This window comes from Malaclemys terrapin, chromosome 10, assembly GCF_027887155.1.
Source record: "Malaclemys terrapin pileata isolate rMalTer1 chromosome 10, rMalTer1.hap1, whole genome shotgun sequence".
In the NCBI taxonomy this organism is placed as follows: domain Eukaryota; kingdom Metazoa; phylum Chordata; order Testudines; family Emydidae; genus Malaclemys; species Malaclemys terrapin.
Genome location: NC_071514.1, coordinates 62,035,214 through 62,061,093, shown reverse-complemented (window position 1 = coordinate 62,061,093; position 25,880 = coordinate 62,035,214). Strand labels below are relative to the sequence as shown.

The 25,880-nt window shown below is 44.3% G+C and overlaps 1 protein-coding gene across 3 annotated transcripts in view; it reads right to left on the bottom strand.

Moving 5' to 3' along the window:
• The window catches only part of ABAT (4-aminobutyrate aminotransferase), a 152,783-nt gene that overhangs the window by 96,063 nt on the left and 30,840 nt on the right, over window positions 1-25,880 (bottom strand). Inside the window, exon 1 of one of the 3 annotated variants that reach the window (XM_054041964.1) lies at window positions 20,701-20,805. The exons of the other annotated variants lie outside the window; for them this stretch is intronic. The gene's annotated coding sequence lies outside the window, so the exon portion shown is untranslated. Of the gene's footprint in view, window positions 1-20,700; window positions 20,806-25,880 lie in introns of those variants that run through there. 3 annotated transcript variants of the gene reach the window in all.

The following is a 25,880-nucleotide window of genomic DNA, read 5'->3' as shown; positions in this document are numbered from 1 at the left end:
AATGGAAGAATAACCACCAGTTTTGGGTGAGTCTGCCCTATTTATCAGCAGCTTGTCTTGAATCTGGTATTCTCAGCTGTGACCCATTGAGGCATGGTGACAGTGCTGCGCACAGGTATCCAAGGGAAGACACTGCAATCTAAGTAGCCTTGCTAGTGAAGACTTGGATGTGGACTGTAACGTTTTTTTTTACTCTGAATTATCTACAGTAATGGGAATAGTGTCTAGCTGAGCTATCATCTCCATTCATGACCAATTAGCCAATGCGGGCAAGGGGGTTTAAATTAAAATCTTATTCTTAAAAACGAACTCATGTTCGACTCAGTGCAGCAAGTATCTTCCCACCAACTTCCCTCCCCCAACACAACTCATGGCAATTCTTATGCTGCTTCTTCATATGGACCTCCTCTTGATTGTCAGAAGTTGTTGGAATAGTTTTATGAAGTTTCAGGTATAAATATGCAGTTCGCAGGCAATGTCACTTGTGCCCTCCATAGGTCCCCGTGGGAACAGACCTATATCTTGTTATGTGATATGCCATGAAAATGTATCTGCTTTTCCAGCCTCCTGTCACAGAAGCATTCTGCCTTTACTGCATTTATCTAATAAAATATTTGAACGTACGCTTATGACTAGATGCCCAGGAAGCTGCTAGTTTATTGCTGCATGGATGAAAAGTATGTTTTAGCAAACACTAAAAAGGTCAGAAGTTTAATTTCTATGTTACCATTAACCAAGATGGCATTTGCTTTACTTTACACATCATTATTTTTTGACAGTTCCAGACAGTCCCTGCCAATCTGAGTTTATTAATTCGGAAAGACAATTTTTGTGTTGAAAAGAGCCCCTATGTCTTCCCTAAGATAATCAGCCTGACACTTGGTTGCACTTAGATTAGACATAGTTAAATTTAAAATCAAACCTATTTTGAAATTTGCCAACCTGAGAAAACACTTACGTAATATTTGTTGTATACTTTGGAAAAGTTAGAAACTCACTGCAACGACATGACACCCACTTTCTCATGAGCGCCTCTTCTGGTCAGATGTGTCTGCGGTCTTTAAACAGTCCCAGACCTGGTATCAGGCCGTACCCACAGGGCTTCCTCCCTGGAGGCAATGGTTTTGCCATTTCTGGGCCCTTCTGGTCCCAGCTGGGCCACTAAGTAGTTCAGATCCCCTTCTGGAGGTCTACCGCTGTCCGATTGTAGGCCATTTCCCCAGTGGCCTATGGGGGGGCGGGTGGGGGGGAGACACACACCACCAGGCCCACTCACTACTCCGGGTCCCAGCCAAGGACCTCAAGAATAGCAGCCACACACCACCCTGTCCCTTTAACAAAACTACTTTCAGTTCCTTCGGCCACTTCCCCGCAGTCCCAGCCTTCACCCATGCTTCAACCTGTGCACAGTATTTTAAAATTCTGCAAATGTTATTTGTCAAATGGGGAGGTTCCAGCACGGCAGCGGGGAACACAGGCCACTGGCTGCACAGAGGTGGGAGATCACTGTGCAGCTCCCCCCCCCGGGACACAGACTCAGCGGTGAGGCTGCGTCAAACCCTGACACAGTGCAAGGACTGGACTTGCCCCAGAAATACCCCAGGGCCCTGCCCCTCCGTGCCAGGTGCACCAGGTGTGGGTAGGCAGGCTCAGCATGGCAGTATCCAAGTGTGGAGGGGCTTAGTGTGGGGAGATCCAGGTGTGGATTGAGAGGGTTCTGCGAGGGGCAATCTGTGTGTGGGCGTCTCAGTGAAGGATCCAGGTGCAGGGGGGATCTGGATGCACAGGGGCTTGTTGGGGAGTTCTGGGTGCAATGGTAATAGTACTCAACAGGGGGGTCCAGATGAAAGGTGGTTGTGGCTCAGCGGCAGGGTCTGAGTGTCAGGGGGATAGAGCTCAGCAGGAGGGTCTCTGTGTGAGAAGCTCACTGGGAATGGTCCAGATGCTGGGGGAGTTGGGCTCAATGGGGTGGGGATCCAGGTGCAGCTGGTTGGGGCTCGGTTAGGGTGGGGATCTGGGTGTGGATGGCTCATTGGGGTAATCCAGGTGCAGAGGGAGTGGGGCTTGTTGGGGGGGGGGTTCTAGGTGTGTGTGGGGGTGAGGCTCGGTGGGAGGGTCTTGGTATGAGGGGGTCTGGATGCACGGGGGTTGGGTGGAAGGGGGAGCATCTCCCTGTACAGTGATCCTTCCCCCTGCAGCTGAGGAGCAATGGGTGCAGGAAGCACCGGGGGGTGGGGTGGGGTTCAGAGCTTACTACAGCTGGGAAAGAGATCTGGGGGTGGGTCTGACATCCCTGGATGCCATGCAGGGGACGAGGAAGTCTCATCTTCCCCAGCCCAGCTGGGACTAGCAGCTGAGTCTGGCGGAGGGTAGGAGCCACCAGCCGGGTCTTCCCACGTCCTGTCCCCTGCCCCACAGTGATTTACCTCTCTGCCAGGTGCCCTTGGCACCCAAAACATACTGCTGGGGAGGGTCTTATGACCGCTCTTGTGGCTTCCCTTTGCTTCCCAGTCAGAAAGTCACTTTTCTGCAGGGAAACAAAGAAATCTGCGGGAGACATAAATTCTGCGCATGTGCAGTGGCGCAAAATTCCCCCAGGAGTAATCAGCTGCACTCCTCTGGCTCCAGGAAGAAACTGACTGGCTGCTCCCTGCAGCCTCTCTGATTGGCTAGCCCTTTGCAGTCTCTCTAGGCCACTTGGAAGACTTAGCTCCACTGCTCCGTTCCTCGGATGGGCGTGACAGGACCCTGACGCCTCCAGAAGGGGGCCTCTGGGCCTAGTCCACCCCATCATACTCATGATATACATTTATTAATTTTGGATCAGGAGTTTAATGAAGCTGGAGTTACCACTTGTAGAAAGCAGAGTTGCTTGGTTTTCAGCAGAAGGTTCATTTAATCTGGTCCCCTTAATGCCTATTAATATTTTCCATCACAATTCCTCTCAATTTCCTCCATATAGGCTCAGACCCTTCAAAGACTTACACACCTGCTGAACTTCACACACTGTGTATTCCCATTTACTTCAATGAGACCTCTCACTAGTGTGTAAAAAGTTAAGTGCTGTATCTGAATTGTACATTATACATTGATTTTATGATATACTCTGTTTTTCTGGCATATGCCTGGGTCAAAAGCCAATGTCACTGTGGTAGGGAACTGTTTTCAGGAAAAAAAGTCATGTCCCCACCCACTGCCCCACTAGTTAATAAGCCAGAATATTACAGCTCTAAGCTATCTACTTGTTCTTTACTACTGTAATTCCTGGTTTCCTTCACATCCCTTAACTAAATTTGCTTTATAAGACATTGCCTCAGAAACCTCCCTAGGAAACTGATAAAACTGTAATCAGCCATTATTTTCTGTAATAACACACAAAACATGGCAATGAAGTTCTACCCATGGCACAAGGCTAAAATTTAACTTGGGGAAAAATAATGGATTTATAACGTTTATTAGGTCATCTAGTCTAGTCCCTTTCAGGATTGATCCCTTCTGCATGTTCTGCAGTAACTTGTCTTGGCCACCTTCCTTCTGAATTATGAGATGCTTCTGTGTATGCAGATCAAACACACACTGGCTTTAGTTTTGCAGCCATATCACACTGCATATCTACTTTCTTTCCACTACCATCCCTAGTTCTCTTTCAGCATTATTGCTTTTCACACATCTTCCCCTTCTCACTAAATCTCTGTGTTACCAACTGTTTTCCCTGAACAGATTAGCTCATATTTTTGCTGGCAGAATCTTATTTTATTATTCCCTATCTAGCATCCTTTAAATTATAATGTTCATGCAATGTTTAAAATTACATTTTGAGATGGTATTGGCTTTATGTAAAAGTTCCTTGAAAACGACACAAAATTATTATTACAAAAGTTTAAGAATTAAGTAGCTTGCTTTAATTTTGCTTGACAGCGGTTTTAAAAAGTTTTATTATTTTGCAGCCTGAGGTCAGAATATATCATAGATAAGGCTAAAATTTAATCATGGGTATTTTTGGTAAGTCATGGACAAGTCATGGGGCAACAAACAAACATCACAGCCTGCCCATGACTTTTACCAAAAATACCCCTGACTAAATCTCTACTTCTGGGACCCTGCTGTTCCGGGGGGGCCTGCTGCAGTGCTGGGGGTTGACTGTCACCCTGCCATTGGGGACTACTCTCTGGATGGCCTCCAGGCACCCCAGGGCTGCTACTCCAGCTGCCCAGGGACCGCTGTTCGGGCACTTCCCGGAATCAGCCACGCTGGCCGCTGTTCCGGCTACCCAGGGTCGCCTGAGCAATGGCCGGTGCGGCTGGCCCTGGGGCAGCCCCCGGGACCGCTGCTCAGACACTCCCTGGGGCTCCCCAGAACTGCTATATGAGTGGTCCCCATGACCAGCCGCACTGGCCACTGCTGGCCAGGCCCACCGTAGCAGCTGGTCCTGGGTCACTCCGGCAACGGCCGGTGTGGCTGGCCGTGGGGTGCCTGAGCTTGAAGTAATGGAATCAGTGACTTCTACGACTTCCATAAAAGAATCACATCCTTAATCGTAGAATCATAGAAATGTAAATCTGGAAGGCACCTCAAGAGGTCATATAACCCATCCCCCCATGCTGAGGCAGGAATAAGTACATTTAGACCATTCCTAACAGGTATTCGCCTAAACCGTTCTTAGAAACCTCGACTAACAGGGATTCCACAATCTCCCTTGGTAACCTGTTCTTCAGCTTAACTATCCTTTATCACATAGTAAAGAAAACCAACTCCCTCTCTACTTCCGTTATGCATAGTTCCTCTCACTACGCTGGATCTTTTAACTGATTGGTACATTTGCCTAAATGTCCATTAAGTTGTTGCCATTTGTGAATCCTGTCTGCACTTAGGATTTCTCTTCTAATTTCCCACTAGTGTAGCACTATCAATGCAAGCAATCTCAGTATAATTCACTCTATAGGGCACGTAAATTTAAGGGCATAGGTTTTTATTTATTTTAGGTTTATTTGTTGTTTTAAATACATACACCCAGTTTAGTATTGGAAGTACTTTGCATTTTACTAAAACATACCCTGCAAGACAAATCTACATTTCAGAATGAAGTTCACAGGATCTGTATCTGAAACCACTGTTCAGCAAAAGTGCCAGAGTAAGAGGTGAAACACACATATTTCAAGAATGCGAGACAGAAGATATCGTTGCTGCTGACTGCAGCCTTCTAGCTCATTCTTTCTGTTTAAAACACAGGAGCCTGCTTTAAATTCATGGGGGCAGATTCATTTCTCTCTCAACTGCTGAAAAACCATTTAACTGGGGACAATGAAATGGTTTAGTAAATTGCAGTACAAGCTGTGCAGTGGAATTACACCAAAGATCTGAACAACAATTTGGGGAGAATGGGCTCTCTTTCCTTTAGCTGCCCTCACTTATAAAAAACCTTGACTTTGCTAGGCAGGCATGGCAGTTATGCCACTATGCGAGGAGTTAACTCAGAGGTCGGCAACCTTTCAGAAGTGGTGTGCCGAGTCTTCATTTATTCAGTCTAAGTTAAGGTTTCGCGTGCCAGTAATACATGTTAACGTTTTTAGAAGGTCTCTTTCTATAAGACTATAATAGAACACTAAACTATTGTTGTATGTAAAGTAAATAAGGTTTTTAAAATATTTAAGAAGCTTCATTTAAAATTAAAATGCAGAGCCCCCCGGACCGGTGGCCAGGACCTGGGCAGTGTGAGTGCCACTGAAAATCAGCTCACATGCCGCCTTTGGCATGCATGCCATAGGTTGCTTACCCCTGAGCTAACTGTTCCTACCCTCAAGCTCACACACTTCATTTACTTCCAACGCAGATCTGAGAGCAAGAAGGGCTTTTTAATTTCATGTAGAAAATTTAGTGCTGGTGAAAGGTGGAAGACTGACAGCCCTAGGGACTGCAGTTCTGTCATCATCCATCGACCTGGTTCCAAGTAGGCAGCCACAGTGCAAACTTCCCTATACTGTTCCATCAACATGTCTAAAGACAGAAGTGGAAATACAACCTCCAAAAGCAAAAGAGTAGTTCCTTTTCCAAGCACCTTGGATCGTTTGCATGATAGATATTTACCCAAAAGCGGAGATGAGTAGGTCATTTCACAATTCAGTACACTGTTGTCAGGTGACACTTTAGGGAGGGCAAAGTGTAGACAGCATTAGGTCAATGGAAGAATTCTTCCATCAATCTAGCTGCTGCATCTTTATGCCAATGTGCTGCTGTAGCATGTTAAGCATAGACAAGCCCCAAATCAGCTCCTGATCCTGGAGTCAACAGTCCTGAATGGCACTATTCACAGCAAGAAGGGACATAATTAGGAGCTGGGCAAATACTGCAAAGAGGATTCATAAATACTGTTTTGAATAACCCCTGAATTTGCTAGGATGATCTATACAAACCTTTTTCATACTTCTTCGCAAGAATAATCATGGTAAGACCAAGTGTCCCGAATAATGTACAAATATGTATATACCCGCATTCACACTGCAAATAAATTATCATGGTCTCCTACATAGGGAAGTGGCACTTACGAGAGCAGTTCTCCCAACTCACAGACACAATAATCCAAAAGGAGAGAGATGTAGATGTGTCACCTCAATGCACCCTTTGCAAAACAGACTGCGCATCTGGATGCAAAACAAAATTACTCTGTGTGAATATGACAAGAAAAAAAACACGAACAGTAAGTGTGCAAAAGAGCCAATAAATCTCTTTTTAGAGCATGAGGATCCAGTTGTTTTCAAAGCTAGGGTCCATATATGTAGCTAAATGTGAAATCTGTTAAGAGCCCTTGTCCAGAGCAGCATCAAAGAACACAGAACAAGCGCTGTGTATGTACCAACTTAATGCTTAAGAGTTCTTAAGGAAAAGGACACTGATGTTGTTGCTCTGCAAGAAACTCATGCTGCAGACTATAAGCAAGCTGTAAAATATAAAATTAATGGCTATGAACTCATTGCCACCATGAATGATGCAAAATATGGCCTCACCAAGTACATCAGGCATGGCCTTAAGATGTCTATCCTGGAGGAATCCAGGATGTTCATTATGGTCTGTTGTCCAATTCTTAGGTCAGCAATAGAGATTCCCATATTAACTTGTAAGTTAATGGAGAGGGTTTTATTGGCCCATCTCACCCCATCTTTGAAGTCATTCTACCAAAGGAACAGGCCAGTTTCGGACTGGGGTGAAGTTGCTGCAGCCAGGTTCTCATCACTAATAGTTATATTGAGGGTGGCTTCCAGCAGAATGTAAGAATCAAAACAGCATTGACTGATTTATCCATTGCCTGTGATGCAGTATGGAGATATGGGCTATTGCCCAAGGCATCAAGGGTCATCAAATACCATAGCACCATGTGACTCCTGGCCACAATGTTGAGCAAATGTAGCTACGGCGTCCTTTTGAATGGGAGATCAGCAAAGCACATGCCCTCTGTGGTGGTTTACCTCAAGGATCTGCGTTGTCCCCCTTTCACTATACAATACCTATATTAATGTCTTACCTGACACAATTTTGCATATGTTCATTTATGCTGATAACATCACTCTTGCAGTACAGGCAGAGACCTCATTGCCATCAGTGACATTCTCTCCCCCAGCCTCAAGATAACATAGGAATACTTTCAGTACTGGAAGCTCTGCCCCAATGCCTCCAAAAGCTTGGTAATAGCCTTTTCCCTAAACAACAAAGCTGCCAAGGAACCACTTAATGTCCTCTTTCACCATCAACAGATCCGAAATGAGCCCTGTCTGAAGTGTAACTCTAGAGAGAAGCTTGTCTTTTAAAGCTCATCTGGAAAAGACATGTGAAAAGGTAAAAGCAACAATTAGCCTCATATGAAAACTCATAGGCGCAACATGGGGTGCCAGTGCGCACACACTTTGAACAGCCACTGTAGAAGTGATATACTTGATCACTAAATTTAGTACACCAGTTTGGGCAGGCAGCTCTCACATTCCAAATCTCTGCATGTGTAGCTTATTGCCACAAAGAGAATTACAGCTGGAACATTAAAATCAACATCTGTTCAATGGTTGCCCACTCTGGCATGTATATCTGGCTGCACCCAAGATCTGGAGTGACAGGCATCCAGAGAGACAGTTACAAGTGAACCATGACCAACTTGAACTTACCAATCCATGAGGACCTCCAGAACTTTACAAAGACATGCATGAAATCTTGCAAGCCTTTTTGGCATTGGACTAAAGCTCTTAAAAATGTCCTAATTCAGGGGTTCTCAAACTTCATTGCACGGGGACCCCTTCTGATAACAAAGTTACTACATGACCCCGGGGGTGAGGGAGGCGTGGAACCCGAACCCTGCCACCCTGGATGAGGGTGGAGCTTGGGCTTCAGCTTCAGCCCCAGGTCCCAGCAAGTCTAATGCTGGCCCTGGCAAACCCTTTAACATGGGGTCATGACCTACTCTGGGGTTCCAACCCACAGTTTAAGAACCGCTGTCCTAATTCAATCTGGAGGCACACTGGAAAGAATTCTGGGCTAATACTAATGTCTCAAACAACATCTGATTGCCAACCCACAAATGAACTTCCTGGCTTCAATCTATGCCAGAAACAATGATCCACATTGAACATTTTCAGAACATAGCGTGGCTGATGCGGACATCTCTTACATTTCTGGAAGATGACACACAATGTAACTGTGGACACCAGTCACAAACTATGGACCACACTGTAAAAAATAGTGCCCGTGTCGATCTTTTGCTGGTGGCATCTCAGACTTACACCAAGCCACTTCTGAAGCTACTTATTTATCTAGACTCGGCTATTTGAACATTGCTAATCACTTCTTTTGCCATACAAAGATGATGACAGGTGAATATATCAAAGCAGAGAAAAAGTAAGCAACTTGCCTGAGGATTACACATAGTTATTAGCAGAGCTAAGGATGGTACCTAGAAATCCTGACTTACTGATCTAACCACTTAAAAAAAAAAAAAAAAAAAAGGAAAAAAATCTGGCAGTATGTTAGCTAAGGATATTTGGGGATGGTTTAATTGTAATTCACTCAGCCACAGGAAGAGAGTGAAGAATTCAGTCTGTGTATGTGAAATGAAAGTACAATAGATCACATTAAGTCTTTTTTCTTCAAGACTTTTTCTCAGGTCATTCATGTTGGTTATTCTCTGTCTGCATGTCCAAAACTGGCAATGAATGGCACACTGGTAAAATATGGCTCCCACTTCCAAATGCTGAGCCTGAGCCTGACTGTGAATTTGAAAAACAAACAAACAAACAAACGCAAGAAGCCATCTTCCAAAGAAGGCTAACAGCATTTTGAGCTGTATAAGTAGGGGCATTGCCAGCAGATCAAGGGACGTGATCATTTCCCTCCATTCAGCAATGGTGAGACCTCATCCGGAGTACTGTGTCCAGTTTTGGGCCCCACACTACAAGAAGGATGTGGAAAAATTAGAAAGAGTCCACCGGAGGGCAACAAAAATGATTAGGGGGCTGGAGCACATTACTTATGAGGAGAGGCTGGGGGAACGGGTTATTTAGTCTGCAGAAGAGAACAATGAGGGGGGATTTGATAGCTGCTTTCAACTACCTGAAAGGGGGTTCCAAAGATGATGGATCTAGACTGTTCTCAGTGGTACCAGATGACAGAACAAGGGGTAATGGTCTTAAGTTGCAGTGGAGGAGGTTTAGGTTGGATATTAGGAAAAACTTTTTCACTAGGAGGGTGTTGTAGCACTGGAATGGGTTACCTAGGGAGGTGGTGGAATCTCCTTCCTTAGAGGTTTTTAAGGTCAGGCTTGACAAAGCCCTGGCTGGGATGATTTAGTTGGGGATTGGTCCTGCTTTGAGCAGGGGGTTGGACTAGATGACCTCCTGAGGTCCCTTCCAACCCTGATATTCTATGATTCAAGTTCCACATGCTCCTTCTGTCAGGAGTCTTCTTTTTCTATTGGTCAGACTTTGAGAAGTCTAATTAAAATGATCATTGAATTATGTACCCTTGTGCATCTTTTTTAAAAAAAATCATATAAAGGTGTGTAAAAGAGGAAGTTGTTTTTAGGGGTTTTTTTTTAAACCATCTTTTTCTTAAAAAAAAATACAACTGATATGAAATGTACCAAATTTGAAAGCTTTCACACTGAATATTCAAAGCCCAGGGAACTGCAGGAGTGTAATAACCAATGGCCAAGATAAGGTTTCCTTAAAACCCACAATGCAGGAAGTAGGAAAATCCTACCAAATGGGAGTAGCTTTGAACAGGAGCCAGATATCTTCCCTCTAGCATCCATGTGAGCTCAGTGCATCAAGGAGGTTATAGACTCTACTGGAGAGGTTTTAGTTGGGGGCTGTAAGTGACGGCTAGTGGTGTTCTGTTACTGTCTTTGTTGGGCCTGTCTTGTAGTAGGTGACCTCTCGGTACCCTTCTGTCTCTGTCAATCTGTTTCTTCACTTCACCAGGTGGATATTGCAGTTTTAAGAACGCTTGATAGAGATTCTGTAGGTGTTTGTCTCTGTCTGAGAGATCGGAGCAAATGCGGTTGTATCTGAGAGCTTGGCTGTAGACAATGGATTGTGTGATGTGGTCTGGATGAAAGCTGGAGGCATGTAGGTAAGTATAGTAGTCAGCAGGTTTCCGGTATAGGGTGGTGTTTATGTGACCATCACTTATTAGCACTGTAGTATCTAGGAAATGGACCTCTTGTGTGGACTGGTCCAGGATGAGGTTGATGGTAGGGTGGAAATCGTTGAAATCTTGGTGGAATTCCTCAAGGGCCTCCTTCCCATGAGTCCAGATGATGAAGATGTCATCAATGTAGTGCAAGTAGAGTAGGGGCATAAGGGGACGAGAGCTGAGGAAGTGTTGTTCTAAGTCAGCCATAAAAATGTTGGCTTATTGAGGGACCATGCGGGTACCCCTAGCAGTCCCGCTGACTTGGAAGGTATAAATTGTCCCCAAATCTGAAATAGTTGTGGGTGAGGACAAAATCACAAAGTTCAGCCACCAGGTTTGCCGTGATGGTATCAGGCATGTTATTCCTGATGACACCTACAGAATCTCTATCAAGCGTTCTTAAAACTGCAATACCCACCTGGTGAAGTGAAGAAACAGATTGACAGAGCCAGAAGAGTACCAAGAAATCACCTACTACAGTATAGGCCTGTAGCAAGGCGGTGGGACATCCCACAGCCCCGCTGAGGGCCGAACCTCCCCTAAGCCCAACGTGGGCGGAGCCACTGGGTCCGGCGCCCACCCCTCCAAGGTCACAACCCCGACCCGGAAGTATAAAAGCTCGCCTGCAGAGCTCAGTGGAGCCCAGGCCGGCAGAGAGAGCAGACGTCCGTGGCCGAGCTCCCGCTTGGGAAACAGCTGTAGGCCGCGACCAACCTGCTGAGTCACCGGGCCAGTCGAGCCTACCTCTCGCCAGGTACCCCGAGGAGGACTGGCCAAGCCTGCCCCGTGCCAGCTACCCCGAGGAGGAGCCGAGCCTGCCCCGTGCCAGCTACCCTGAGGAGGAGCCGAGCCTGCCCCGTGCCAGCTACCCCGAGGAGCCAATGCTGGTGGAGAGCACCGACGACACCAAGACAGCCCAGGTACCATACGAGGGGGAGTGTAGAAGTAGCCCGGGGGCAGCCGACCCCAGTCTGGCTGCTGCACTGCCAGAGCCGATGTCAGTGTGTTGCGGCCAAGATCCCCACTGACAGCAGCGAGTTTCCGTCGCTGCTAGGGCCCTGGGCGAGGACGCAGTGGAGTGGGAGGGCCTGCGTCCCCCCTGCCACCCACTCCTTGGGTAGCAGACTCCCCCCGTTTCCCCTGGCCTAGAGAGGCTGGGTACCTGATTGTCTATTTGTTTGCTGCCCCGCCCTGTCCTAGGGCCTGGGCTGCCCCAAACTGACCCAGCCCCTGCTACACGGCCTGGGCCACTGATTGACTATTTGTTTGCTGTCCCACCCTGACCTAGGGCCTGGGCTATCACAAACTCACCCAGCCCCTGCTTAAGGGCCTGGGCCTCTGACAGACTGTTTGCTTGCTGCCCGCCCTGACTTAGGGCCTGGGCCACTATAGACTTTGCCTCAGCGCTTGCTTAAGGGCCTGGGTTTCGGACTGATTCAGCCCCTGCTTATGGGCCTGAGCCCCTAACCGTGTGCCTGTTGTCCCAGGCTGCCACCGGACCAGAGCGAGGCGGTGGGACATCCCACAGCCCCGCTGAGGGCCGAACCTCGGCCCAAACCTACTACAAGGCCCAACAAAGAAAGTAACAGAATGCCACTAGCCGTCACCTACAGCCCGCAACTAAAACCTCTACAGTGCATCCTCAAAGATCTATAACCTATCCTGAAGGACGATCTCTCACTCTCACAGACCTTGGGAGATAGGCCAGTCCTCACTTACAGACAGCCCCCCAACCTGAAGCAAATACTCACCAGCAACTAAACACCACACAACAAAAACACCAACCCAGGAGCCAAACCCCACTACAAACCCTGGTGCCAATTCTGTCCACATATCTATTCAAGGGACACCATCATAGGACCTAACCACATCAGCCACACCATCCGGGGCTTGTTCACCTACACATCTACCAATGTGATATATGCCATCATGTGCCAGCAATGCACCTCTGCCATGTACACTGGTGAAACCGGACAGTCTACGCAAAAGAATAAATGGACACAAATCTGTCATCAGGAATCATAACATTCAAAAACCAGTAGGAGAACACTTCAATCTCTCTGGTCACTCAATAACAGATCTCAAAGTGGTAATTCTTCAACAACAAAAAACTTCAAAAACAGACTCCAACGTGAAGCTGCAGAACTGGAATTAATTTGCAAACTAGATACCATCAGATTAGGCCTGAATAAAGACTGGGAGTGGTTGGGTCATTATAAAACCTGAACTTAATTTCCCCAGTACTAATTTCTTCCTACTGTTACTCACACTTTCTTGTCAACTGTCTGTAATGGGCCACTCTCTTACCACTTCAAAAGTTATTTTTCCTCCCTTGGTATCCTGCTGTTAATTGTCTTATCTCCTTAGACTGACCTAACACTTGGTAAAGCAACTCCCATCCTTTCATGTATTTATACCTGCTCCTGTATCTTTTACTTCATACATCTCATGAAGTGGGTTCTAACCCACAAAAGCTTATGCCCAAATACATTTGTTAGTCTCTAAAGTGCCACAAGGACTCCTCGTTTTTTGTTTTTTTGCTGATACAGACTAACACGGCTACCACTGAAACCTATAGCAACTGAGCCATGCTCAGTGGAAGGATTCTGCTCAGTATGTGCTGGGTTCATGGTACGACAGTCCACAGCCATCAGCATCTCAGAGAGAACAGGATTCCTCAAGGCCTCTCAGCATTTGAAAGAGGGGGAGACACTTATTTGACAGACAAAGTTTCCCAGGAAATAGTCAGAAAGCCAGCACAAAAAAGAACCACCAGTGAGTGGACTGTTCTACTTTGGATTGCACAATTCACCAGAAGCATTATCACCAGCATTATTAATAATGGAATGAGCAATGACTATCTGGGAATGGAAACATGCATTTCCACAGGATACATCCACATTGCACCTGGGAGCATGCTTCCCAGCTGAGGCAGACAAACGTTAGTTCTACTCGAGCAGTTTAGCTGGCGGTAGCACAGGCAGCAGCGCAGGCTAGCCCAGGGGTTCCAGGCAGGTTTGTACTCAGACAGCCGGCGCAAGCTGCTGCCCTTACTGCCATTTTAGCCAGGGATACATTTTGCACACTGATATTTACTTTTGACTATTTGTTCCTCTAATAGTCTTAAAAGTTCTCTGTAGAACAGGATATAATTGGGAACGCCACAATTGCATTTGAGTTCTCAAGTACACAGGTTATCATAGTTACAAACAAGCCTGAGTTTTCTGTTCTTCCTATGTGCTTATTTACTTTCATTTTATTGATCGAACACACCTTCCCACCACCACCCTACAAGATGTTTACCATTCAGAAAATAAGTGGGCCTGTTCTACTTTTCCCAGTCTTGGCAGTGAGCAGCAGCAGATTTGCCATGGTAGTGACACACAGGTGAACATAGCAACAGTGAGGACACAATGACATGGAAGGGCTTTGGCAGCGTGGCTGCTCACACCCACGCTAGGTCAATCTGGGTGCTCAGACGTGGAAGTTGATCACACAAGTTAACTCAGCGGTGAAGATATATCCTAATGGATCACACTATTCGAAAAATCTTCCCCACAATATTCAGCCTAACCTTATGAAGGCTTTTGACCTGGTCAGCTGAAAGTCTTTTCCAACTGCTAGAGAGATGTGGTTGCACCCCATTCTCCTCAGTCTGATTCAATCCTTCCCCAGTGGCATGATGTCTGAAGTTCAATATTATGGTGACCAACCTACAGCTTTGAAATCTGCAGTGGTGTCAAACAGCGATGTGTTTTGGCACCAACACTCTTCAGTACATTCTTCTTTCTCTGCTTCATCATGCTTTCTCATCTAGCACCAGCAATGTATGTCACCATATGTCAGGGTTCCTTCCCCACTCTAAACTCTAAGGTACAGATGTGAGGACCCGCATGAAAGACCCCCTAAGCTTATTTTTACCATCTTAGGTTAAAAACTTTCCCAAGGCACAAATTCCACCTTGTCCTTGAACAGTATGCTGCCACCACCAAGTGAGTTAGACAAAGATTCAGGAAAAGGACCACTTGGAGTTCCTGTTTCCCCAAAATATCCCCCAAGCCCTTCACCCCCTTTCCTGGGGAGGCTTGAGAATACTCTACCAACCAGATAGGTAACGAAGTGAGCACAGACCAGACCCTTGGGTTTTAGGACACTAAAACCCAACCAGATTCTTAAAAAAAAAAAAAAAAAAGACTTTATTATAAAGAAAGAAAAAGTAAAAGAAGCACCCCTGTAAAATCAGAATGAAAGATAACTTTACATGGCAATCAGATTGAAATACAGAGGATTTCCCCTCTAGGTAAAACTTTTAAGTTACAAAAACAGGGATAAGCCTCCCTCTGAGCACAGGGAAAATTCACAAGCTAAAACAAAAGATAATCTAATGCATTTCTTTGCTACTACTAGATGCTTAGTCCAGATATGCTTAGGGTGATGTATTTGCCCTGCCCTGGTTCCTTTGCTGACTCCGAGAGAACAAAACAAAGACCTTCCCCCACAGATTTGAAAGTATCTTCTCCCCTTATTGGTCCTTTTGATCGGGTGCCAACCAGGTTATCCTAGCTTCTTAACCCTTTACAGGTAAGGAGGGATTTTATGCTACCCTTAGCTGTATGTTTATGACACCATAACAGATCAGATGGAAAACTCTTCAACTTTACACATGTAAGAGCAAAAAGCAAAGTCAAACTCCTGCTGGTAGCAGAACTTTTTTTCCCACCAATGATGCAGTGTTCATCACATACACAGGAGTTCCAGCACCTTGGCAATAGCTTTGCTCTAGCTTTTGTTGAATTTTGACTAACCATCACTCTAAAGAAGATAATGATTATGGCACAAGGTGTGCCGACTGCATCAGATGTTTTAATAGCTAGCTCCACACTAGAAGTTGTGCATAAGTTCTGCTATCCAAGATCAACTTTGGATAAGCTTGTCACCTAGAGGTAAGTTAATTCTTGCACCAGAAAGGCAGCTACCTCATTTGGCCCACTGACCAAATGCATGTGGGAAAACAGGAAACTAAACATTGAACACTAAGATATGGGTCTATCAGACATGCACGCTGAGAATGCTGCTGCATGGTAGTGAGACCTAGACCACTTACAGGATTAGAGAAGACTAATCACTTTCCACACTTGCTCTCTTTGTTTTATTCTAAATATCAAGTGAGAAACCCGAGTTCCTGACACCACAGTCCTTGAGAAAGCAAAATTGCCAACTCTAATTTTTTCTCCAACTCATATGTTTCTGTTGGGTTGGTCATTTGTACTGGATGGACAATGGATGCATTCCAAAGGATCTCTTGTATGAAAACTTGCAGAAGATCCAAGACCACTGGGATGACCTAGGCTTAGGTTCAAGGACATTTGTAAGCAGGACTTGAAAAGTTTGAACATCAACACTGCAAGCTGGGAAGATGCAGCTAGCAACAGGCCACAATAGAAGGTTGTGCTGCACCAGGGCGTCAAAGAGGCTGAAGAGAGAGGAAAGCGAAGACGGCATCAAGGGCTAGTAGCACACTAGTTTCATCCTCTGGTCTTGCACTTTTTACCTGCATTATTTATGGCAAGGACTATTGCTTGAGAATTGGACTTTTTAGCCACTTGCGATGCTGCAGCATGACATGCAGTAACTGAACTGCTTTGGTACTTACACCATCGTCTTTTGAGACGGATGGCTGCCATATAACTCACTGTATCACCCTGAACTATGCCTTGCTTTTCTTGGTGCTTATATTCTTCAAATACTTGGCAACAATTATGTCTCCACCATGCTTCTTATCTATTAACCAGAATATTGCAGTAAAAATGGTAAAGATATGAAACATCATGAAATAATATATATGAGATGGGATTCCCAACAGAACAGTAAAACCAGTCACAAAATATCCTAAATATGCTAATCCAATGAGCTAATGAACCACTGCTTAAAGGAACATCAATGGCGAAATTTAGATCATCTTTATGTCAACTAATGCCTCACTTATCAATCCAAAAGCAGAGTTTCTTTTCAAACATACTAAGCAGAAAAGAAGGTAGTTATGCCATTGAAATCAATGATGCCAGGACTCCACTCTAAGGTTTTGTGTAGACTAGAATTTAAAGGTGTGCTGTTTGACTGGTTTAAGTATCTCATTCCAACACTTTCTAAGACTCATCAGGACAAGACAAGTTATACTTTAGCATATGTTTTGACAGCAAACTCTCCACAACGGGGGCCATCTTTTTGTTACATGTTTATATAGCACGTAGGGCACAAGGGTGCCCTAAGGCCTCTAAGTGCTGCTGCAGTACAAATACCAAACAACAAGAAGCCACCTAGTTAAGTTAAGGCCTAGTTTCCATTTGAGGTTTTAATTTGGCCAGTTTAGCATCTGCTAAAGTACAATTTAGTGTATCTCACTGCCTTTAGAAGGTGTTCAATAGATTGAGCTAGTTAATATGATCTAACATCACATCTTTAATCCAAGTCTACATAAAGCCCTGGGGGGGGGAAGCCTGAAGCCTAAATTTAGACACATTAATTTGAAGCCCTGAGTTATTCTGAGTGATAACACTTTGTGGAAGAGGTGAGGTGTAGTAACAGCTTTACCACAAAAAACAAACAGAATGAGTTGGAAAGAGGTAAATGCAGAAATACTGCAGAAGTGGGAGTAGTGTCTTGGATGTAGCATTAATCAAAAGAACACAGTCTGACTGGGTACTTGATCGGAGCAGTTTGCTAGAGTTGTAAGAGCATTGTGCTATATGTAAATTATAAGTTAGGTTTTCCTTTTATCATCTGATATCGCTTATCAACAATTCACATATTTCTCTGATTAATTAGACTGAGAACAATGTATCCTGTGTCTCGATCAAATCATGTCTACTGGAACAAAGAAAATAGCCCACTACTGGTGTTCAATCTTTCCCAACTGCTCAGAAGCCACTCAATAGAAGTTGGTGGTGCCTAGACTTGCTGGGAGTTTTAGTGAACCAGATGTGTGTGCTGGGCAGAATCTGTATTAATGTGGGGGAAGAAAGGACCGAGAAACATCAAGGACCCGGGGGCAAGGTGGAAATAGGGATGGTTAGGACTCAGGCTGGAGACCCCAGAGACTGGGGGTCTAGAAGGAAGGAGTTGGTAGGGAGAGGACATAGGCTTTGTATAGTGTGTCAGCACAAGGATGCAGACTTAACACTAATAATCCACTAAAGTAGTATACATAACGGAAATAAATAGCATATGTGTTAGCTTGCACATCTCAGACTATGCAGCAGGTCAGCTGTGCCAAAGGGTGCTCCTGGCCTCATGGATCTTACAGAGTAGTAGTGATGGTGCCTGTGAACCAGGAAGAATCATGATGTGAACAGCATTTCTTTCCATCCCACAAAAGCTACAGAAAGAGACATTACAAAACTGAGGAGATTTTAAATTGAATTGATCTAATTCTCTAAGAAGTTTTGAGGAACAAAATGAAATTTAAAAAATCTTCAAAAGCCTTCTGAGAACCAAGGCCACAGATGCATAAAGATGCACAATTTGGGAAGCATGTAATATAGGAGTGACAAAATGTAGGTCTTCACATCAAGGCTGAAGCATCTTACTATAGTTTTAACAACTTAAGTTCCAGCCATTGCTATTTGAGGAACAACATAAATACTTAATACATCAGGCCATGTGTCACTTGAAAAGCACGGGAGCTAGTGTAAGCTGTTACATCTTAATGTGAAATTAACAACATATTGCATTATAAAGTACATACATTCACATGACAAGAAATAAATTAAGAGGTATAAACCTGAAGCAAAGTTCTTTCTCATGACATCTACTTCGCACTTATCTATAAACCCAAAGAACTTCCTACTTCTTGACAAGATAGGGTTTTGGGTAGATTGTGGATTTGACAAGGAAGTGGAACATCAGTAAAAATCTGATAGAGTTGTCAGTTTTTGTGCCCTTATAATAGAGTTACAAGAAGGTACAGATTTAAAATGTTTGATTTTTATTTATATTTAAAAATTTTCTCCTCTGAAGTATAATAATTAATATCTATATTTTAAGTGAATTGTAATGCTGTTAAAGATTCCAGATGGACAGCCCTGGAGACAGAAGACCTTTATTTAGCCATAGAACAGATACAGCAAGGGCAACAGCAGTTAACGCTTCCATACAGACCTACAGGGACAACTTTGGGGGTCAGAGTATAGTTCAATCTAAATAGCCACTTTAGTCCTTCCCTGTTTACTAAGACGGATACCAGTTAGAACAGGGATTGTCTGTTTTGTGTTTGTTCAGTGTCTAGCACAATGGGGTACAAGTCCATAAGTGTGGCTCCTTGGTGCTACAGAAATACAAACCTATAACTATTGTGCCACTTCCGTTCAGAAGTGGATTTAGGCTAAACAAGACCTGACTTCAAATACTTAAGTTTTCCCAAGGCAGATTCTTCCTCCCAGCCCTCATCCTCTAGCACAGCGTTTCCCAAACTTGGGACGTCGCTTGTGTAGGGAAAGCCCCTGGCGGGCCAGGCCAGTTTGTTTACCTGCCGCGTCCGCAGGTTCAGCCGATCACGGCTCCCACTGGCTGTGGTTCGCTGCCCCAGGCCAATGGGAGCTGCTGGAAGTGGCGGCCAGTATGTCCCTCGGCCGTACTGTTCCATCTAGAACTGGAATGTATTTGTTTCAAATGACCTCCTAGTTTCCAAATACTGTATCTTCCTTATAACTTTGGGATTAAAAAATAGCATGTGTCTCTAAAGATTAGCTCTGTAACGCATCACTTGTGCTCTGGCTTATAATGCCACAGCTGTAATATCGGGGAACACGATTCCTACAAAATATCTAGTCTTATATTTGTTTCCTTGATATCCTGCACAGTAAGCATGCATGCATGAATGCATGTATGTATATATAATTAGCCGTCACGATGCAATGTACTTTCATGTTCCCATGGTGCATTCATTCTCTGAACTGTAGAGTTAAAGAGAAATACATATGCACACAATAAAAGCAGTGGCTATGTAGTAGCAGTAACAAAAACCAAGAGCTGGCTGTCTTGCTAGTTGCACCGAGAAACACAGCAGACTTGAATGCCACTGATGGGTTGCCATGGCTGCAAGGGGGCAGGGGAGGAAACAAGAGGAAAGATGAACCAGTGTGCAGTAAAAGGCTGAGCTATTTCAGTTTTAAATCACTGTGACAGCTCTTCAGCTGAGCTATTACATGGTTGCTGTGGTAACAAATAGGAGAAAAATCACAGAGGAAATCTGTAATTATTACAAGGGAGATAGTGACTTACCCAGTTCAGTAATCAGCACATTACAGTGATTCAAGCTGTCATGAACTCCTAACCACTATGGAATAATGCAGGGTCATCGAGCCATATCTGCTGCAGTGCCACGCCAGAACGAAATGCAAGCAAGATCCAGTCTTGGTTGCTTCACACTATGTCTCAGCAAGAGTTTTTTCTAACAGCTCTAGGTAGCCAAGTCCAGCTGCTTTGCATTAAAGCAATGCTTAGTGTAATGCTCCCTCACTCTCCCGGTCGGAGGGAAGCCACTCAGGCTAGTCCTGTGGGGTCAGGACCAGAGTCTGTAAGACAGGCAAAAACCCCAATACGGCTGCGCGGTTAATAGTCACTACCAGGCTTTAGCCTGGACTGGGGTAGCTCAAGTACTCACCCTTTAACTACAGTCTATCAGGGCTGGCTGGGGCCTGGGCGGAACTCAGGCAGCCAGCAAACACACACTCTCGCAGGGCTGGCTTTGGCCTGGGCGGAGCTAAGGCAGCCAGCAAACAAACAGTCTCTGTCCTGGGCTAGAGTCTCCTTGCACCGTGTAGGGGGTCAGCCACCCGGGGTGGGCTGGCAGGGGGACGCAGGTCCACCCTATTCCACCGCGTCCCAGCCCAGGGCCCTGGCACAGGCAGGATTGGCTGCCCCTGTGTCAGCGGGGATACAGCCGTAACATGCCGACTGAGCCACGCCGGGCTCTGCAGCTGGCTGCTCCGTGGCTGCCCCTGGGCTACTTCCTGCCTCCCCGGGGTTTGGTACCTGCAGCCTCCAGGCCCCTTCCGGCTCTTCAGGGTAAACTGCAGCAGGTACTCCAGGCCAGTCATCATCCACATCTGGGGATCGGGAACAGCCAGGCACAGGCTCCCCTCGGGGCCTCTGGAGAACAGGCTGAGCGTCCTCCTCTGTTGCAGGCTCTCCCCCATCTGTGCTGCAGGGCTGGCCTCTTATACTTTTGGCCACGCCCCAGTACTTCCGGTGAGGGGGGTGGGGGCGATCTAGGCTCCGCCCTCCAAGGGGCGTGTAATGTTCTCTCGCTCTCCCGGTTGGAGGAAGGCCACTCAGCCTCACTACACTTAGACACATGCAATGTTAGAAGGGAAGAAAACCATGGAGCTGGATTCAAGAAGGAAGAGGAATTAAACTGTATACCATGCATGATTTAAACATCACTACACTGTTCTTTAATTCCCTCCTCAAGACCTCCTGTAATAAATGGCCAACTGACAACATCCAGACTCACTGCCAGTAGGAATACTGATACCTATAAGGAAGGGAACCCCCTTCTGCACAGAGCCAGGGGAGGCTGTTGCTCCCCTCTCCTTGGCCATGCAACCATTGCCTGGGACCTCAAGTGGCTCCTTGATAGCAGCCAGGGAGGGAACACAGACGGAGGCAGTATAGATCCTGCTATGTTGCCTATGCCAATGTGGAAGTCTAAACACTGAGCAAGACATGGGTGACTTAGAAAATGGATCAGCCTGTCCTCCACTCTGAAAAATCTGTGAAAGGGTATACACGGAGCCAGGAAAAGCAGAGAGTGGTGATATCACATCACAGGAGTAGCATGCCACTCCATCCCTCCTTGGAAATCATTGGAAAGTGATCAACCTTTTGTGCATATATGTATGTGTGCACTGTACATATGGATTTTCTTTAACATCACAAAATAATATTTAAGGTATACCACATCTAGTAACCTTTGACTATTTACTATTCAGTTGTCTTTGGCAATAATCTCTGTACTTTAAATACAAATCTTTATTTCACATACTGATTTTTTTTTTAAACTTGCTGGGTAACAAATGTGTTAAAAAGAAAACTGTCACTTGCTAACATACCACATTTTATTATAAGCTAAATTTTTCACTGATGGATAATCCTAGTGATTATGCACATTTTGGTTCAGTATGTCTTATTTGTTCAACAGTGTATGGAATTATGAAGTCTAAATTGGTTGCAGATCTGATGTGTTCTTCTGACCTTTGGATATAGCCAAGGAAACACCAAAAACCCCTGTGCTCAAGCTCTAGTGACGCAGGCTTTGGAGAAGATCTTAGAGGATTCTTATCACCTTCTATGTGAACTACAGACCACACTGCCAAATAGTAGACACATTCCACATGAAGCCTATTGATCAGAACAATAAGTCTTGGAATACCAGGGAAGTTCCAGATAACTGGAGGAAAGCTAACGCTGTGTCAATTTTTAAAAAGATTAAACAGGATGTAAGCAGGGTCTGAATGAGCTCTCCCATGACATTTTGTTATGAGCTGGGGGAAGAGGCTTCAGGAGCAGATCATATTTGCATAGAGATGCCCAGTCATGCAGCAGATGGAGCTGCTGTGCCAAAATGATCAATTTTGGCTGGTTTTGTGTTATAACTCACTCTAGTATTTGAATGCAGGGGTAATGAAATGTTGTTATCCTTACTGTATAAGTAAAGGGCAGCAAAACTGTGTTTAGAATGCCCTGATTGCAGGGATCACTCTAAACTGAACCTGCTATTACAAGTCAAGTTGATAAAGGTAATAATGTTGATGTAATATACTTAGACTTCTGTAAGGTGTTTAGCTTGCTACCATATAACATTTTGATTAAAAACTATAGTGATATAAAATTAACATAGCACATAATAAATGGATTAAAAACTGGCTAACAGGTCTCATAATATCACTGTAAATGGCGAATCATCAATTGGATGTGTTTCCAATGGAATCCCAGAGAGATCAATTCTTGGTACTACACTATTTAATATTTTAATCAATGACCTGAAAGAAAACAAACTAATCACTGATAAAGTATGCAAGTAACACAAAAATTGCAGGAGTGGTAAATAATTAAGAGGACACGTCTCTGATACAGAGTGGATTGGATTACTTGGTAAACCGGATGCAAGCAAACAGTATGTGTTTTAACATTGTAAATGTAAACACATATCTAGGAACAAAGAATATAGGCAATACTAACAAGATGGAGGAGCCTACCCTGGGAAGCAGTGAATCTGAAAACAATTTTGGGGTTGTGATGGATAATCAGCTGAACATGAGCTCCCAGTGCGACACTGGGGCCAAAAGGATGCATAACCACAGGAATCTCAAGCAGGAGTAGAGAGGTTATGTTACCTCTTATTTGGCACTGGTGCAACTGTTGCTGGAATACTGTGTTCAGTTCCGTTGTCCACAATTCAAGAACGATGCTGATAAATTGGAGAGGGTTCAGAGAAGAAGCCACAAGAACGATCAAAGAATTAAAAAACGTGCCTTATAATGGTAGACTCAGGGGATCAATCTATTTATCTTAAAGGGAAGGTTAAGGCAGGACTTGATTACAGTCTATAAGTAACTACATGGGGAACAAATATTTGATAATGGGCTTCTCAATCTAGCAGAGAAAGGTAAGACATGATCCAATGGCTGGAAGTTCAAGCTAGACAAATTCAGACTGGTAATAACATGTAAATTTTTAACAGTGAGGGTGATTAACTATTGGAACAATTTACCAAGGGTGGTGGCAGCTTCTCCATCACTGGCAATTTTAAAATCAAGATTGGATATTTTTATTATTTTGGGGATGTTCTCTGGCCTGTTTTATACAGGAGGGCCAGATGACATGATCACAATGCTCCTTTCAGGCCTTGGAATCTATCAATGGTATCACAAATGTCAGTCATTTGCCAGAAGTATACCAAGCAATCCACAGATCACAGGCGTTCAAGATGATTTGGATTAAATACTGATGTTAATCCCTTACCCCTTTTATTCTAGTGCTGAATGCAGATTACTTAGTTGAATATCTGTTTAAACATATCAGTTATCCCATATATTATTATTAATATAAATTAGGGTGACCAGACGACCCGATAAAATCGGGACTGTCTGATATTCAGTTGTTTGTCCCGTGTCCCGACGGATGTATGGTCGGGACGCCATTTGTCCCAATATTTTGGCTTGGGGCACTCCTCCTTTTTAGCTTTGGCGGCACACTTTTTTTTTGCTTGAGCCCTGCCCTCCCATGTGTCCCGATATTTTGTTCTTGTCCTCTGGTCACCCTAATATAAACAGTTAATTTATGGAGACAAAAGCCTCTTGCCTTATCTGGTTGCTGGGGAAAATAGAAGCAACTGTAATTTTGACTTTGTAGCGAACCAAGTAACTAGCTACACTATGAAACTACTTTAATCACTAGCTAAGAAGAAATAAATATTCCTGTGCAAACAGAAGGTTATTTTCATGACCATATCAGCTAGCAGAGAATGAAGATGACTGTGAGGAGTTGGGAGTGGTAGGTAGTTATACCCACAATCTATAGAATGCTGGGGTTTCTCCGAGAAATTTACTACTCTGAGTTATGTGGCTGAACAGCCAGGATAACGACTCCCAAGATGGGCTGTATGGAGACAGTATTATGGAGATATAACATCGCCGGTGGCAAACACTCTGCTTGATGGGGTATAGCTGAATTCATTAAGATTTATAAGAATTTGAATCCTTGGCTAGAAGGTGCTATCAAAGCTCAAAGCATTATAGTAATTATTATTATTATTATTATTATTAACAATCCAGTAGCACCCAGAGGCCCCAGTCAGGATAGGGACCCCGTTGTGCTAAGCACTGTATAAAACACAGCCCCTGCTCTAAAGGTATCACCATTGAATTCAACACTAGAGACCGATTTTGTAATTCCTGCACCAAAAGTGTCAACGTAAAAAGACTAAATTATATCTTCCTACCCATCTCAAGCTGGAATGTACGTTCTGAAAGAAGGTGGGGCCGCTCTGAATCCTTTTTTTTCCCACTCTACATTTTACCACATGCATTTGCTACACCAATATCCATCTAGATGCTTAGGCTTCCCCATCACCATAATATTTGAACATCTCACAGACATTAACAAATGTATCCTTAACGACCCTGTGAGGTCAGGAAGCATTATCATCTCCATTTTCACAGCTGGGGACCCAATGCATGAGCTATTAAACAACATACCCAAGGTCACACGGAAAGTCTGTGGCAGAGCAAGGAACTGAACTCAGATATGCTGAGATCCAGTCCAGTAATCTAACAGGACTATCATTTTTTTCATGATTGCAACAAAACTATGGCTCATAACACAAGCCAGCCATTGACTTCAACACTAACTCTTCAGGACTAATGTTGGTAACAAGTCCTGTTTGAGTAGCATGTTGAAGGAAAGAACATAGCCAACCAACGAAAGTAGTAGTGCAATCTCAAAACAGCATACTGGATTTTTCCAGGGAAACTTATAGTACATTTTCTGCTCTTCTGAACTGATCCTTCTACTTATTATGTTCTTATTCAAAAGCACACTTTTCTATCAAATAAATTTATTCATTTATATGTGCATCAGTTTCAGTGTATTATCATGAGACGCATGTGCTAAAAGGAAAAGGATCAAGATCTAGAAAGATTGGTGCACAGCAGCAAATGAAAGCACAAGGTAACTACGAAGACTGGTTATTTTTACTCCCAGTAATATAAGATCTAGTCATGTTACTGATTGCTGTGATATTTACAGACACATGGTTTTACTATAAATGACCAGACATACTAGCAAAGAAAAGGATGATTTATTTTATAAGCCTTCAATAGGAAGTGGCTCCGACACATTAGAAAGCAACAGCCAGAGACCTGTTAGGAAATACAAAATGTTCCATACAATGTACAGCACTTTAACGCTTGATTAAAACAAAATACCCAGACATAGCAGCTCCTAGAGGGTAGAGACGAAATGTCAAAAACATAAATGTCATATATGCCTGCAAGAAATAGAAATAGAACACATCAGCATCAAGCAGTAAAGGACAAAACAAACTGGGACATTCACCGCCACATTCTGTTCATAATTTAGAACACTGACTTGCTGAGGGACTAAAAAGTAACCCATGAGAACTCCAAACTTTTTGAGGAGGAAATGTGTCA